The following is an 18,464-nucleotide window of genomic DNA, read 5'->3' as shown; positions in this document are numbered from 1 at the left end:
CAACTTGATTGTCACAAACCAGCACAATTTAACCATCACAAGTCGCTTTGCTTGTTAGTCATCGAGTCATAAAGTTCTACAGCTCAGTGCATCCCTGAGCTCGTCTCATTTCGCTGCGGTTGGCCCAAATCAATCTAGTCCTTTCCTGTGCATGTACCTGGCTGAAAGCTTTTACAAGTTGTAGTTGTACCCACATCTACCACTTCCTTTTGCAGCTTGTTCAATATACCTCCACTCTCCATGTGAAAAAAGTGTCCTTCGAGTGTCCTTTAAATCTTTCCCCTCTCAGTTTCAACCTAGTTCCAGAATTTCTACCTTGGGAAAAAGATTGTGACCATTCATCTTATCGATGCACCTCATGATTATTTATACCTCTTTAAGGTCACAACCTCAGCCTCTTACGTTCCAGCATAAACAGTCCCAGCCTATTCAGTCTCTCGTTATACCTCAAGAACAGTCCTGGGAATACGAAATTGAATCTTTCCCCATCGTCTCCAGCTTAGTCACATCTTTGGAATCGCATGTCGACCGGAAGTGCACACAGTGCTCTGCCCGATCCCACCAACGTTTTGTACAGCTGTCCATGACGGTTCAGTTCTTTTACTCAATGCCCCGACCGATGACGACAAACGTGCTGTAAACCTTCTTCAATGCCCAGTGTCGCTACTTTCAAGTGCTATTCGCAAGCTTACTGAGCATGTCACCTGCATTTTCGTCAGTGTAAGTTCACTGCTTTTATATTCAATGCTGCGACTTATGCCTTACTACCCTATTCGACCATCACCAATCATCTTGCATTGTTGAAGTCCCTGTTTTGTCCAACTGATGTCGCCCTCATTTGCATTGCAGAACAAACCTGTGGGAAGTGGCGGCGGAGGTGGAAGCAAAAAGCAAAAGTAGTTCAGGTGTTTACAAAGAGCAACGTTGGAAAGAACGACAAAGAGGACATGAGCAACCTTGAAATTATATTGATAAGGCCGCAGCTGGAGTATTGTTCCGGAAAAAGTAAACAAAACTGCAGACGTTATAAGTCTGAACCACAAACAAACAAAAATGCTGCTACACACACCATCAGCTGTATCAGCGAAAAGAAAAGTTGCAATGGCCTCAGAGAGGACGCGGAAATATTCACGCGAAGACCTGAAAGAACAGGACACACATTCTCCCAGGTAGCCCCTGTACACGGTGGCTGTGGTCCTAAACGAGGGTGTGGATTGACACTGACAGACCTTCCTGGGTAATGTTGCTGTAATGGTGAGGCACTGGCAGCGTGGGTGGAATGTAGGTGTGCCTGCACGCTGAGAGTCCTGGGAAAACGATGGTCAATGATAGGTGGATGGGTGGGAGTGCGGTGAAATGATCAGCTTCGTGTGGGGAAGGTAGAAGTACAAGACAACAGTATGGACACTTCCTGCCCTCAGTCATACAAATGGGCTCACGGTGCTGGAAGCTTTTAGAAAAGAAGTTTTTAGTTCTGCAGATAGATCGGAGAATTCAGGGTTTCTTCACGTGGAACAAAGGAGGTTTCAAGGAGATCTGACTGAGGTGTTTAAAGTTAAAGAAGAAACGGGAAGAAAAGAAATGGTGAAGCTGACATATTGGTGGATGTGACGAGAATGGTGGGATATGCACTGAAGGTGAATTAGAAGAAGGAGAGTAAATCAACAGGCGACTGAACAAAGAAACAGGTGATCTGCTGGTGACAGAAAATGATATTCAAATGTCTTTTGCACACATACATTTAAAGGCGATAAAGAGAGATAAAAATGTGGGGGGTGATCATAGACACAGGTGGCAATCATGCTGTGGAATAGACAGCATGACAGAGACTTGAAATGAAGAAATGACATCGGTCTGTGCAGAAGAAGTGAAGCAAACCTATGTCGGAATGGAGGGGAGCGAGGAGAGAGATTCCACAGGCTGATGGGAAGTCAATACACTGACGTTTCTCAGTGTGAACGAATCATCCAGAGATATTGGGATATGTCCTAATTTTCCCTGGGAAACTGGAGTAGAATGAGAGCAGAAACTTCATTGATGCCCTCATCGATTTACTGGGGAAGGTGATAGACGGAAATTTCATCCCTGATCCACTTACAGGAAATGGCGATGTTACCTCCCTTACACTGAACCCCAACCTTGATTTATGTATTAATTTCGCTCCTAAATGAACTGCCTATTCATTTGCAGTGAGTCCCATCCTTCGGATTTTCTGATGTAAGTTTACCATTTTGCAATTGAACTTGCTGGGAATCTGAACCCTATTAAATATTTACAAGGAAGATATGGTGCTGCTGTAACACCATATAGAGAAGGGTGGGGGAAAATAAAGCTAAACAAACAGCACCTGGATGTTTGTGTATTCAACGATCGACTCGTCAAAATAAATGTTTGATGCTTCCAGTGCCAGAATTAAATGTGGAAGACCTGATCAAAATGCTCCTGAACTTTTTTCTGACAGCATTTGTCATTCTGTTGCAGTTCCTGTTCTCTGCAGTTGATGTCCCCATCCTCCAGCAGATCAGCGTGACACAACAGCAATTGTGTCACAGGAACGGTAGCAAAGTGGTTACCATAATGCTTTACAGCGCCAGCTACCCGGGTTCAAGTCAAGCCACTGTCTGTAAGGAGTTTGTACGTTCTCCCCGTGTCTGTGTGGGTTTCCTCCGGGTGCTCCGGTTTCCTCCCACATTCCAAAAGACGTACAGGTTAGGAAGTCGTGGGCACGCTATGTTGGCGCCGGAAGCGTTGCGACACTTGCGGGCTGTCCCCCCCAAATCACTACGCAAAAAGATGTATTTCACTGTGTGTTTAGATGTACATGTGACTAATAAAGAAATATTATCTTATAATTATTCAACCCGCAGTCAGCACCTGCAACAATTGATGAGATATAAATAGAGTTTCATGTGATTCATATCAGCTATTAATAAATTAAAGATTTATTTTATTTCCACGAGACGCATTTACTCCCCAAAATCAACAGCACCTCCTGCAATTCTTGAACACAAAAGAGACTGATTTTTCAAAGAAACAAGCGGTCTGCAGTCACGGTTCCTCATGTCACTGGTACAGTTGAGCTTCTGGTCAATTGTAACACCCAGGATATCGATGCTCGAGATAGTAAAGAGATTAACTATCAAAGTTAGATGGTACGGCCCCCTCTTAATGATGATGAACATTCCTTGGCATTCCTGTTGAGAGTATTTTACTTCCTCATGGTGAACCGATGACGACATGTGTTTGTGAATTCAAGCATGGGAGACTTCAATCTCTGGGAACTTGGCAATTGATTTGTTGCGTAATTAGGGTCTATTAGCCATAAAGAGGGTTTGAAAAAACAGATTATTTTTTTATATTGGAGTGTCAGAGGACGAAGAGCGACCTGATATACATATATCAGATTATCACAGAGGGGCAAATATTTAGTCATTTTGTCGGTTGGAAATATCAGATGCTAGAGGGCATGGCTTTAGTCCAGGGGAGGAAATTTTAAACGAGTTTTGTGATGAATTTTTCCAGACGGCGATTAGTAGGTGCCTGGAACAGTGGAGAAGGTAGACGGATGCAGGATGACAATGATTGAGTCATTTAGACAGGCACATGAACAGGAACGGAATGGAGGGATGTACAGCATGTGCAGACGGATGGGATTAGAATAATGTGGCCCCATGGTCGGCACAGTAATGGAGAACCGGAGGTGCTGTTCTTGAGCTGCACTCTTCTCTGTTCTTTGCTTGTAACAACAGACAGTAAAGTTTCACCGACGTCAGACATGTAGGTCCCTTGTTCTTCTCTTTCAGATTCCCCCAGCGGTGGCACTGCCGTTCTTCAATCGGTCGAGACTTCCCCATAATCTTGGGATAAATACATCAGTAAGGAGCATTTGGGTAGGGATCACTGATTACTAAAACTTCAATGGCATCAGGTGTTGGAAAAGCTCTACGGGACACACCACACACAAGACCAGATCACCTTTGGCTACTTTATATACCCATCACCCATCATATAATCTATTCCCGTCCCTCTCATGTATTTACCCAGCCTGCATTTGAAAATATTTTGAAGATAATTCAGAGAAAACATCTCGACAAGACAATTCCTCTTGCACCAGCACTGTGTCAGTGTTGGACACAGGACTGTGCATACATGAATGTAATGGACGGACAGGGTGAGAGAGTGTCGGCCCATAGGACAAATCCGCCAACAGCAGCACTGTATCAGTGTTGGACGGTGGGCCGTGTATACAGCAATATAATGGACAGGGCGGGTTACAGAAGGACTGTCCACAGGACAAATCCCTTCACACCGAAAAGTGACAGTGTTGGCAAGCTCAGCTTGGAAGATGGATGGGCAACTCCTGCACCTATTTTGTTGTTTTATTTTCTAAAGAGGTAGAAGAATGTTGAGAGGCAATTCTAGAGGGACTTGGCAGCCACGGCTAGTGACTTAAATTCAGAAGGATAAAGGAGGCCGGGTGGGAAGCAGTGATATCTCAGAGGTCAGAAAGGCTGGAGAAAATGCATATCCTCTCTCATACCAAGCTCACCCTCTCATCTCAGCCATGTTTCCATCTGATGCACAGATGTGACTTTGCGCCAGATGATATCTCTCCCTCTGACATGGAGTGTCCGTCATTCTCAGTCTGACAGCTTCCTGTGACAAACACAACATCAGTGACGGGCATGACTGGGCAGTGGGCTCTGACTACTGGATTAATGGGCAGTGAGAATACCCCACAGAAAATGAGAAAAAGATTAACTTGGCAAAGGATTCCATGAGAGTTATGAACCTATAATGAATTACACAGACAGGAACAGCCCATTCAAAGCAACTGTACCCAGCCCGTGTTTGTGATCACCACCAACACCTCACCCCACCAACTGACCCCATCACATTATCTAATTCTGACCCCACATGTTTTTATCCATCTTCCCACTGAGTAAGTTTGTTCCTTAATTCTTTATTCTTTGGAGGGTAGGAGACTGGAGACTGAAAGGTGATGAAATCATGATGAGGACAGACAGGGTGAATCCACTCAGTCTTTATCCCCAGAGTTGGGGTATCAAAAACTAGAGAGCACAGGTTTAAGGTGAGAGGGGAAAGATTTACGAGGAACATGAGGGGCAACTTTTGTTTACACAATGGGTGGTATCCATGTGGAATGAGCTGCAGAGGAAGTGGTTGAGGCAAGTATATTAACAACTTTTAAAAGACAGCTGGACAGGTATATGGACTGGAAATGGTGAGATGTTTTTGAGCCAAACACTGGCAAATTGGATGAGCTTAAATGTCAATATTGGGCAGCATGGAAGAGTTGGGCCGAAGGACCTGTTTCCGTGCTGAATGAATCTATGACTCCATAAATATTAGGGGATCAGAGGAAGCATCTGCATGACATAAATACATATACCAGCACCGTGTCAGTGTTGAACACTGGACAGTCTATATGCGAATATAATGGACAGAGAGGGTGAGAGAGGGACCGTCAACAGGATAAATTCCGTCGCACCAGCCCGGTGTCAGTGTTGGACACTGTGCTGTGTACAAAGGAATACAATGGACAGGGAGGGCGAGAAAGTGACCGTCCACAGGGAAAATCCCTCCACACAAGCACTTTGACAGTGTTGGACACTGGATTGTGTATATAGTAATATAATGGACAAAGAGGGCGTGAGAGAGGGACCATCCTCAGGATAAATTCCCCTCACCATCGCTGTGTCAGTGTTGGACGCTGCGCTATGTATACAGGAATATAATGCACATGGAGGGTTAGAGAGCGATGTCCACTGGATAAATATCCTCACACCAGCACAGTGACCGTGTTGGACACAGCTGTATATGCAGGAATATAACGGACAGAGAGGGTGAGAGGGAGAACATCCACAGAATAAATCCCCCACACTAGCACTGTGTCAGTATTGGATGCTGGGCTGTGTATACAGAAAGATAATGTGCAGAGAGGGTCGTAGAGTTTATGTCCACAGATTCATTCTCCCCCACTGATACAATGATATCGTTGAGTCTTGGCTCCATGGCGACCACCAAGCCGGTCCCATTTGTCTGTGTTTGGTCCAAATCACTCTAAACCACTACTTATGTAGTTGCTTTTGCTGCATCAACCATTTCTTCTGCCAGCTTGTTCCACATACCCACCACCACCTGTGTAAAAGAAGTTGACCCTGAGGTGGCCAGTTTTATTGCCTCGTCTCTCATGTTAAATCTTTACCTCTCGTTCTTAATTCCCCAAACATGAGTACACTCACATCTGCTGCTCTCACAGGTTTTCTGCATGAGGATCGCGACGTGGGAGGGGAGACGGTCCCGGGTGGGCGGCGAGTAGGGAGAAGACACCGCGTGCGGGTCACCGGGATTGGAGAGTTCGGTGTTGATCCCACCGGGTTGTGAAGTGACCGATGAACTTTACATCCACATCCTCACCTGCTCCGCCGCCGTCCCGGTCCCTCACTACGGCCACCCGTCCTTCACTCTCCGACCAATCAACCGTCCTCCTCACAGTTCGCGGGCTACCTAACGTGTGACGTAAGGCACTGCCCGCGAGCCACCTGACTCGTGATGTCGGGCGGAGTTCGCTGTCCACCTGACGCGTTACGTAGGGCGGTGCTTGCGGAGGACCCGATGCGTGACGCTGGGCGGAGTCTTCGGACTACCTGAAATTTCAGACGTAAAATCTTCAGTAGCTCAAAACAGCCCTGGATATCAAGGTATATCGAGGGTTAGCTAAAGAGGAAAACTGATCAGTGTGTAGATGTGTACCTGATGGTCAGCATGGACATGGTGGGCCGAAGGGCATGGTTCCATGGTGTGTAACTCGAGGAGTCTATGACAGAAGCATCAATAGCTACGATAAGCCGTGTGTTCCAAATATCGTTCATTGTGTTGATACAATTAGGTTACCGTTTCCTGGAGTGGCTCTACAAGGTTCAACTGCGATCTGTTCTACTTGATGCATAATTTTGGCTGGATGACTGCTGGGTCCTATTGCCGATTGTACCCATGACACAGCACTGCTGGTTGGGTAACCACAGGGTCCTATCTTTTTCCTGTCCTATTGAGAGTGCATAGATGGAGAGTTGTCGCTGTGTCGTATTGTTCACTGTCCCCATGAACGCACACAGCTGAGTGGGTGACCCCTGGGTCTGATTGTCTACTGGACAGCCTTGAAGCAGCATAACTACAAGGACACAAGAAAATAAAAGTAACAGCAGGCTATTCGGCCCAGACGCCTCTCATGCCAATCAATATGATCAAAACTGGCCTCAACTCCTCTTCTGTGCCATTTCCCCATGACTCTCAATGCCTCGATCCTTCAAATATTTACCTATCCGTACCTTAAATAATCTGATTATTTTGTTTCTGCGATCATTGAGGGCAGATAATTCCAGTGACTCATACCTCTCTGAGCGAAGGAATTTCTACAAGGCTGAACTTCAAATGTTATGCCTCTTATTTTGCAGTTACGTGCTTTTGCTGGTTAATCTCCTTCTGATGGAAACATGTACCCTGTTAAACCCCACTGATCCCCGTGACACACCACCAAGTCTCAGTTCTCCAGAAATCATCTACCCTGTCAAACCTCATTAGGATATTAGACAATAACGGCATAGGGATAGAAGGCAGAGGATGGTACTGGAGGGTGTGTCTGTGGAGACCTGTAACCAGATGTAGAAGAGAATGTAGATGGGATTTTCAGTAAGTCTGGGGAGGACACCAAAACTGGTGGTGTAGTGCACAACGAAGAAGGTTGTCTAAGGTTACTTCAGGGCCTGCATCAATTGGGAAAGTGATCAAATGAAGGACATATGGAATGCAACTCAGACATGCGAAGTTAATCATTTGGGATGTTGCATCAGGATGGGACATGTACAGTAAGTAGCAGAGTCCCAGGGATTCTTGTTGAATAGAGATACCTCGTGGTGCAAGCGTACAGTTCCCTGACAGTGGCGATGCAGGTGGACAGGGTGGTGAAGAAGGCGTTCGGCACTCTTGTCTTCACCCGTCGGTGCACTGAGGACAACTGCTGGGACGTCATGTCACCAGCTGCAGATTTTCCTTCACGTCGCAAAGCATCCTGACTTGGGAATACCTGGCAGGTCCGTTGTCGTTGGTAGGGCTTCCCCCCTTTAACTCCTTCCCCAACAGCATTCTGGGAGCACCAGAGGACCAGCAGCAGTTCAAGGCGGCAGCTCACCACTAGCTTCTCAAGGACAACAAGTGAAGAACAATGAATATTGGCCTTGCCCGTGACGCCCAGGTCCACACAATGAAACGTAAAAGATCGTGGATTACTGACCGCGCCCAGACTATTGATGTAGAGAAAGGGATCTACCCCTCCCCACGGAGATCGTCGAATCCGCATTCAAATTGTTAATCACGCAGGAATAAATGGTTCTGTTGTTGACAATGGGTTGTTTAAAATCGTCATTTCCCCACTGAATTTCTGCAGAAGAAATATCCACATCCTGACATGACTGGATTCCTTTGGACCCCAGCGGCAGATCGACCCTAAACTGTTGCCTCCACCAGCACTCGGCTGAGCTGGGGGTCAGAAAATGAGCTCAGTTTTGATTTCTGCGTGCTGGAGTCTTTCTTTGTTTCCTAATTAATAGCGTCACGCTTTCCACTGGGTGCTCCAACTTCTCGGAGCTGGAATCCGCCGCGGAAACGGGCAAAAAATGTAAAGGTCCTGTCGCCCAGTCAAGAACTCGAACATACGGCCCCGAGATGAAGCGTCTCCAGCTCTCACCCCTGACATATCCAGGCTGCAGCAATACATCCTCGTAAAGTTGATTCTCAACGTTGAACTGCAGAAGTAAATCTACCAGCCCCAACGTTCGATATGTGTTCTTAACTGAACATTTTCCCAAAAACTTTGCACATTTCACACTCTCCCCGTTTCAGTCGCCAGACCTTCTCATACAGCAAGAAAGTCAGGTCATAGGGTATCGAAACAGGCCATTCCGCCCAATAGGAATGTGTAATTCATCAACTAAACATCCATCGTTATCCGATTAACTAACAATTGGTCCATCACTTTCTGTTCCTTGGCGATTCATGTGTTCGTTAAGAAGAATCTTAAATGTTGTGAGAGCACCTTCCCCCACCAGCCATTCTGGCAGTGAGTCCCTGATACCAATTACGCTTTGGGTGAACAAAATACTTCCTCAGGTACTCCTGAAACGTTTTTCCCCTTTTCCTTAAATCTATGCCCTAACTTTGTCGATATCTCTGTTGAGGAAATGATTGCTGAAATCAACACTTAGGCACTCAATTTTATCAACTAAAATCAGCCACCCGTGCAAGGAAATATTCGCTTCCCCCAGGAGGCAGTTTCATCCACGTTGATATCGGTTGGGTTTACAGCCCTTGTGCTAAATGAGGTTGTTGTCTTGTGGTTGAAGATGCCGCCTCACTTGTCTTTTACTGTGTACAATAAAAGTCTCCTCTTGAAATTCGCCAAACCGTCTTTAAAAGCAACACAAATGATGGTTGCAGTACCAGATCCCACAAATCTGGATATTTGACCGGCATTCATGAGAGCTGATGATTTTCTGGTGAATTATATTCTGACACATGGGAAATATTCTGAATGCCCTTTCCATTTTCGCCACATCCTTAAACCAAATTGCCTCCAAAGCTTTTACATTGTTCTGGCGCACTGCAATGATTTTTTTTGACTGAGTTACTTTTTCACCAAATACCGTAGACACAATCCACTTGCCGGTTTAATACAACAACTCCATTTCGAAGGAGTTTTCCAAGACAGATTTTAAGCATCCATTTGAACATTTGTCGAAGTGAGTGTTGGCCCAGTACAATGGAGCCGATGAGAGGAGTTCTCATGGTCCAGCGTGGCAACCGAAGATCTCAGCTTAAATTCGAAGACAAGTTAGAGATAGCTATACTGAAGTTATGGTTATGAAAACCTGAATTCATCTTTAAATGCATTAATGTAAACGCAGTGCTCCCCACTTTTATCGCGCAGATAGCTTCACATCTTAAAATAATTGACCCCCAACTGCCACGACAAAGCACGAGGGAACAGAAACAACCTGGACATTCCCCATTACAATGGGGGACATTTTCAATTTATCGAGAACCGCCGATTCTGGACAGTCAATCCAGGGAGAATCTGTAAAACAGGTACTCTACAAGACCATTCTCAGGGGCTTCCAGTCTCTTCAGGTTGGTGATGTGATCTCAAAGCTTTTCGATAATCTCTGCTTGCTCATCCAAGTAGTGGTTCCCCAGGAAATGACACAGCTCGAAAGAAAGTAGGAGAACAGTTATCTCACGTAACAGATGTTATGGAGCTCCAAAATCCTCATTTGAATTTTTAATTTCTGATTGAAGTTTAGTCGACGCAGAGACAATCAAATTGTTTTCTCTTCCCCACCCACCTCCTCGCGACGGGAATGCAGATCTGACAAAGACTTCTGACGTAAATGGCTTAATAGTGAACAGTGCATAATGCAAGCATTCACCGAACCAAAAACCTACATAAGGGTCAGCGTGATGACTGGCGAGTTTGTGCAGATCCAGCAGGCACTGGTTCATGCCCTTCTCCATCTGCAGAACTCTGCATTGCTGCCACACCCTTGCTCCAGTCATCCTGCTCTGGCTTGTGAACGTTAGCAACAAGCTGGAAAGTAACCAGAGCTGCATAACACAGGGTAACAGGCTGGTACAGGAGAATTGAAATCATGCAATAAGCCATTTGAAACACTCAAATTAAACCAATGCCTTTGTTGTACTACTTCAATACTAAAGGGGAAGACAGACGTTTCCCGGTGCAACCAGACCTTGATGTCCTCCAACAAGATCCGGCCTCCCCGCCGATTCTGGAATTCCATCAGTTTCTCAGCCTGTTCCCGTCCCTCATGGCTCTGCTTCCTGATGAACTCGGCAAAGTGACTTAGAGCAACGTCATCCCGGTCAAAATACGAGAACTGGAAATAAATTTACTGATCTTAGTTCAAAGTTTGTAATATGATACACCTGGATATCATGTTAATGCATTGTTAAAGCTTTGGAAGTATCGTGGCGATACAGAATAGTTTCCCTCAATGGGCCAGAAGGAGGACAGGTAGAGACAATGACCGGGATTTTCTCCAGGGAAGTGAAGCTAAAGACGCAACATGGACAGATTGCAGCACTGACATCCAAATACCAAGACTAGACTACATTTGGTCAAGGCCAAGCAAATTTCTCCCAATGCTAGGAGTTCTCTCAAGACACTGGCCCTTCAGATCGTCAATGGAACAGCCGAGAAAGGTTCAGTCACGGGGCTGTGCAGAAATGTATTGTGTAACGAACCAGCAACAAAAAAAACACACTGTCATGATTCACTGTTAACTACTTTATTAATATCTACTTATGATAATAAGAAAAATGGAAGTAAAAATGTTAGAAGTAAAAGTGTTAAACCTTAAACGTTAACCCCAAAACTAAACTCGTAGTTTAAACTCGTAATAAAAATTCCAAACTGCAAGTCCAGGAATGGTTCTTAACGTTCAGTTCAGCAAGCCATAAGGTGAAACATGAGCAAAGGCTTCTTCAACAACCACCGTTGTCTGAAGATAAGACGTAAATGTAGAGAGAACAGAGAGTAATTACGAAATCCACATGTTCCACGATGGAGCCCAAACGACACCTCAGTATTTACTCGGCAGTGACTTCCTCACCCTGAAAAACATCTGTATCGTGGGCGTCCACACAAATACCTGTTTCCCTCCACAGGTTAACGACAAAGTGGACTCCACCAGATTACTTCAAATCATCCATACGTGACAGACAGTTTTTGTTTCTCATCCATCGATAGACAAATTAGCAGACTGGTATCTCTCTTTCTTCTCTCTTTGACTGACTGCTCAAAAAACGACATTACGTCCTGTATCTTTTGTTGACTTAAGCACGCCCCACACACCACTATGCTCTATCTTAAGGGACATTCACCAATAGTAACCTAGTCCGTAACAATTGCTGCACTTCCGTCTTTGCAGGTTCCTACCGGAACTACTCTTGGAAGTAGAAACGATGCTAGAAAAAGGCAACATTTAAAAATAAAATGAATTTAACCATGGGAGTAAAGACATCCCATTGCAACATCTTCACAAAGTAATGCAGTTCCATGGTTAGAAAAAATAACACCCGATTGAAACTTGTCCCTACCTGTAGCTGCTTAGCATGCAAACTCTTTCCACTTCAGATACAAGCCCAGGTGGAACTTGATGTGGCTTTATATGAACAGCTACTTAGTGCAGCTACTGCAAAGATGGGAGGACATTAGCTCAACAAGTTTTCATTGGGTAATGAGGGCCTCTTCTGTGTAATACACAGGGTCCCACTCCCTTCTTCCAGTGAGGAAGTGAAATACATGTCAAACTTCACCCCACCGCAGACATTCCTGCTCTTCGGAACACAGGGAATAAAAGAATCACCATGGACAGACAAACAGAGGAGGAATTGAGCTAAATGTTGTTCTACTTGTTGACGCCATCCTCACAGTCCTGTCCTGTAGTTCTGACACAATTGGTAATCCATAATCGCCCTCTCTTCACGTTGAAGCAAGCCAACTCTGACGAACCTTACACTGTGCTCATTGTCTTGCATTTATATTCCTATAAGTAGCCTGATTGGTAAAACACGAGCTCGCCAATGATGATTGGCAGTTATTTGTAACCATTCAGCCACTCGTCATGAATCCAAACACCATTGAACAAGAGATGAGAAAGGTGGTGAGACCCGGAGCCAATCAGTTCTGATAATTTGGTCTCAGTGATGTCACCTCACTGATTGTGGCCATGTTGAACTATCCCACAGCTGAGAGTGACTTCATGTTCAATGATCTCCAGATCACTACTCAATAAAAAAAACAACTTACTTTATTTGCAGTTGCTTTTCCAAACCTAAGCAAGGTTATCACCTAAAGGTGACTGTCATCGGTGAAACTTCACCCAGAGCCCTTGATTGTTCAAAGAAATCTATTGTTCTCCCACGAATGTTCAGACCACCCTTTGAAGAATGGAATGGAAACTATCTGCCCTGAGTGGCGTGAATGGATCTCTTCCCATTTCTCCCACGTTCTACAAATGAAAGATTTTGCAATGAGCACTCACATGAACCCAGCTATCTCTGTCTTTTCGTTGCGACGTGGAACAGTCCTTGTTCCGAATCTGCGCTGGCACCACAGCTCAACACTTTCTCTGCTTCATCGACGACTGCATCGGTGCTAATTCCTGCAGTGCAGAAATCATCAGACTTTTCACCACTGTTCCTAACTTCCACTCTGCTCTCAATTTCACTTGATCCATTTCCGACACCTCTCTCCCAACATATCGTTCTCCGGAACTTCTTCCATCTCCAACGGGACTCCACCATCAGTTCACATCATTCACGTTCACACCAGCTCACAATTTCGCGTCGTGTGTCCATGAAAATATATCTGATTGAATCGTCCCCTCCCCTCTCTCCTCTGCTTTCCACAGGGATCGCTATTTACATGACTCCCTTTCCACTCGTCTGTCTCCACTGATCCCCTCCAGGCACTTGTCCCTGCAACTGCCTATCGTCACCCTTCACTTGGAATCACCTATCACAGGCAGTTCTTGCTCTAACTTTACCCCTCATCTTTGTATACTGACTATCTCCCCTCTTTCCAATCCTGATGAAGGGTATCACCCGAAACATCGACTTCCATCCCCAGAAGCTGCCTGACCCGCTGAGTTCCTCCAGCATCTTGTGTGCTGCACCAGAATTGCTGCATCTGCAGTCTGCCTTGTGTAACCTGTTTCACTTTTATGGATCTATCTGTCTCAATCTCAGGACACCAACTATCCACCGATATTTATAATAAGCCCACTGTTTCCAACAGCTACGTCGACAACATCTCCTCCCATCCTGTCTCCTGTAAATATGCCATCGTTTTCTCTCGATTTCACTGTCTGCGGCATCTGTTCTGAAGGTAAGGCTTTCTGACCCAGAACTGAAATTACCTCGTTTCTCGTGGTACGTGGCCCCTCTGCTGCAGTTGGGAGTCGTCACTCGCAATTCGTCCATCGCTGGACGCCTGCTCTCATATCCCTCCACCCCGAGAGAGAACAGAGATCAGAGTTCCCTTGGTGCCCACCTTTCACATCACCAACTTCCTCTTTCGGTACATTATCTTTCGCCATTTATGAGGGAGGCGAGGAACACACCGCAGTCACATCTCCCCCTCTTCAGCCCACCCCGCCCCCTCTGATTTCCGCAGGGATCACACTCTACTCTCTTCTCTTCACTCAAACCCTCTCCTCTAGTCTCCACGTCATTCCCCCCTTTCACGCCGTCCTCTCATCTCACCCCTTCTTCCTTCTCTCTTCCCTCACCCCTCCGCGTTTCGTGTTTTACTTCTTTCTCCTCTCACCGACACCCCTCATCCCCTCTCCTCTCTGTCCCTCCTACCTCAGCCCCTCCTATCACCTTCCCTTCCTCTCATTCCCTCTGTTCTTACCCTCCTCTACTGTCATCTTCTCTTTTCTGACACACTTCCTCTCTGCCCCTCCTCTACACTCAGACTCTTTTCTGCCTCCTTCCGCTTCGGACACTCCTCTTACCTGTTCTCCCACTTCTACGTCCCCTCCTCGGCCAAGCCACTGCTGCCCCCTCCCTCCGGTCTGCCCACATTCCTCTCTGTCCCGCTCCTCCTCTCTGTCAATCCCCTTCTTTCTGTTTCTGCCCCCCAGTTCCTCCCTTCCTCTCTGCCACCCAATCTATGGCAACACTACTCTCTGTTGTCCCACACTGTCCGCACCATCGTAACTGTCCCAATCACCTCTCTGACCACATATCACAACGTCCCTTCTCTGCCTCCCTCCTCCCTACCCCTCCTACCAGACCCCTCTCAGCTCCTAACTTTCAACCCGCTCTCAATCCCCCCTCTGCTTCCTTCCGTTTTACGCCATCTCCCAGATTCCTCAACGTTGTCCCCTCACCTATTCCCCTCCTCTCTCGTCCCTCCTCTCCTGTCATCCGTTCCTTCCTCGCCCTTCTGCCACACTCCTGGTGAATATGCTTTCAGTGTGGTCTTTTGACACAGCGTCGACGAAAGAACGGAGATGACTTTGCAAGTAAGAGAGGTGTAAATTGCAAGTCGCCCGTAACCTCTGATGCTGCCGTGAGAGTGCCGCACTTGCTCATGGATATTGTGTGCCTAAGAGACTCTGTTGGAGCGGCCGATGCACATAATTGCTGTGCATCCTGTAAATGTGCATCACTGCACCGCTCTTGCAGGGAATGTGCGTTTGTGAAGTGTTTGTGTCGCAAGTCAACGCGTGTTTTTTTTTGCAAAATAGTATACGAACGTGAACGTGAATCTCAGAAATCTCTGTGCCCGGATATAGAGCCAGAAATCAATTACACTCAGGGACCTGCATCCTTCCAAGACGAGGACCAACCCGATTGCATGTCTCGCACTCACGTTCCAGGGTAACAGGGACCAGAGCAGCTTTATCGCACTGTTCAGCGCTCCGGCCAGGCGTTTATTTGCCGCTATTAATTTAACTACATTTCTCGAAATTCATTGCAAGTATTTCATTCTCCTCTCCTTATACTTTATTCACCGATCCACGTGGTTATCCATCCCGACCTCAGTCCAGTCAAATGATTCTCCTGCCAAACTGCATTAAAAGTTGCAGTTGGTTCAGAATGACTAGACAACCAAACATTTTCCAGCAATTCCACTCACTTATTCTAGAATTCACCATGCCCAACACATTGCTTCTCCCTGTCGACCTTGAGTACTGTGAACACCACAGTCTTGAATATTTCCTCTGCTGTGTCAAAATCATAAGTTTACTGCAATTCTGATCTTATAACCTTCTTCCTAGGGACCTAAATGATAGTTATCCTGTTGTTCCACACAATCCATCCCCATTGCCATGGAGATACGTCCGGGAGTATACTTCCCATTCAGTTCTATAATGAACTTACTGTGTCAAAGTATTTTATCAAATTTAGCAGCTATGCACAAAGATAACAATGAAACATAACGTCCTTGGTTTAACTCATAGTTTACACTCCAACCACACACCAACCCGTCAAACGAGCAAGTTTCACTGCCGCTACCTATGCGAACGATTATAATTTCCAGGCCCAACTTCTCTGCTTTATCCTGCACACCGACAACGAATTCCATGTGCAGAGGTCCCTGGATTAAACGGGCACCCTGTTGGTCTTCAATTGTTATTTGTAACCTCTCGCAGAGCAAGGAAACCTAGTTTATCAATGAACATACCCCCGGTCTACAAATTGCAAGGAACATCGACATTGAACCAACGAAACCATCCATATTCTAGAGAAGGCATTGTTTTCCCAGACTTGTGGCAAACACAATCCCAACTTCACTCAAAGTGACGAGTAATATCTGATGGACAATTTTGTGAATGGATGAGAGTAAACAATAGGAGATCAGTATTCATCTTGTTGCTTTATATGAAGTCGAATAAAGATTTAAATCTAATTTCAAGGAACATGTTATGAAGTTGCGATGTTGCATACAATTTTGATGTGCCTCATAGAGAGGGACATTTTAGGTGGCAGAAATATATTGAAAAACAGAATGCATTCAAGAGCAGACTGCTAAATGCGTATGGGGAGGTAAAACCACAAAAAAGTACGCAACAAAATGCAAGAATAGTTTCCTCTTACTTCTCCACAGTGGGTACATATAGAGGTCTTTCTAGGCTGGACAGCAGAATAATATTGATAATTATAATACTTGTGCAATCCATACCTTAATAATTTGATACATGTTTTGAAAGAGTGGTGAAGTTATTCTGTAATCGCACTCAGTAATATTTATACAGTGACAGCAGATGTGACGTCGGCAGTGCCTCGCGCCGATCGGAAGTGTCCCTGGGAACTGTTGGAGCTATTTTGTAACACGCGGTAATGAGTATGGAAAATAATAGCAATTAACACTATGCAGTAAATTAGAAGGATATAATCTCTTTGGAAACAACGTGATCGACACTCTTAAATTTGCAATTGGAAACATTCAACTGACTTCAATTGACCTCAATTGTTCCGCCTGCAGCGATCCATTCGGGAGATGTTTCTCATGCATGAACTTGAACCCACTTCTTCTTCGGCAACATGCTCATCAAGCTAACTAAAGTCAACTGCATTCTGATCCTTGTTCTGAAAATTTGTCTGAACGTTTCTATGACGTTTCTTTCCTAAAATCTGAAGTGGAAAATATTATACGGCGGCATGAACAAGGAAGCGGAGCTCTTGAACGGGGGTCTAGCTGGATCGAATTAATGGGACAGAGGGAGAAAGGGCAGAGACGAGAGGTGAGCGGCTAGGACCCTGACAGAGTTTGATTTGAGAACAATTTGGAATAAATAAGTGTCAGAAATATACAAATGTCAGAAAGTTATGGCAGTGAAGAGCTTTAGTCGTGATGAATGCTGCGGTCGGAGTATGGCGTTCTCGGCAGATTTCACCAAACCACTTCTCCAAATATGTTGGGCGGAATTGTTACTTATCTGTAAATCATACCGGAGGGTGGTTGGAATGGATCGGAACATAGATACATCCATCGCCAAACGTGGGGCTCGAACCCGCGACCCTGAGATTAAGAGTCTCAAGCTCTACCGACTGAGCTAGTCGGGCTTATAACAGTTTCGGAATCAGATTCAGATTGATTATCACTGATATATGTCCTGCAATTTGCTGTTTTGCGGCAGCAGTACTGTGCAAGACATAAAATATACTGTAAGTTACCACTAAACAAATAAATGGAGTAAAAGAGGAATACCGAGATAGTGTTCCTGGGTTCATGGACCATTCATAAATATGATGGAAGAGGGGAAGAAGCTCATCCTGAAACGTTGTGAGTTATCAGGCTCCTGTAGTTCCTCCCCGATGGTAGTAACAGTAAGCATTATTATCAGTTATTGTTGGCCAAAAGTGATGGCGATCTGAAAATATATTGGGATAGATTTTATTGAAGTTCAGCAGGAATAGATATATCCTCGCACACCAGAAATCGTCAGGGTTGTTCTGATAACATGCAACATTCTAACAAATGTTGTAATCCTTTTCGTTTGATATCTGCCTCAATCTGCCGGCGTTGGTTATGGAGACTGTAGGAGCCCCAGTTCCATAAACAATAATCTATGAGCTGGAATTTGCAGGGCAAGTGACTTGTCACAGTCCTTTCCTCGTTTTCAAGACTGGACCTGAATTCAAGAGACAGGGGACTGGAAGCCCCGTCACCTATCAAAGGCTGATCACTCATTGTTCTTCGCATTCATTCGTGTCACAGCATTAGTGTCTCGCCAGTTTCACAAATATGTGTAAATCGTTACTGATAAACAAATGTAGACGAATTCTATATAGCGAGTAAATTCCAGATTCATGGATAAAAAAAGAAAAGAAATAACCCCCAACTCGCACAC

At 45.3% G+C, this 18,464-nt stretch overlaps 1 non-coding gene across 1 annotated transcript; it reads right to left on the bottom strand.

Annotated features, from left to right (window-relative positions):
• Positions 1-17,603: 17,603 nt before the first annotated feature.
• trnak-cuu (transfer RNA lysine (anticodon CUU)) lies at positions 17,604-17,676 on the bottom strand. The gene has a single exon. It is a non-coding gene; the product is annotated as a tRNA-Lys (tRNA).
• Between the last annotated feature and the right edge of the window lie 788 nt (positions 17,677-18,464).

This window comes from Pristis pectinata, chromosome 33 (assembly GCF_009764475.1).
Source record: "Pristis pectinata isolate sPriPec2 chromosome 33, sPriPec2.1.pri, whole genome shotgun sequence".
Classification (NCBI taxonomy): Eukaryota; Metazoa; Chordata; class Chondrichthyes; order Rhinopristiformes; family Pristidae; genus Pristis; species Pristis pectinata.
Note: the sequence above shows the minus strand (reverse complement) of the source record. Positions and strands in the feature narration are given on the sequence as shown.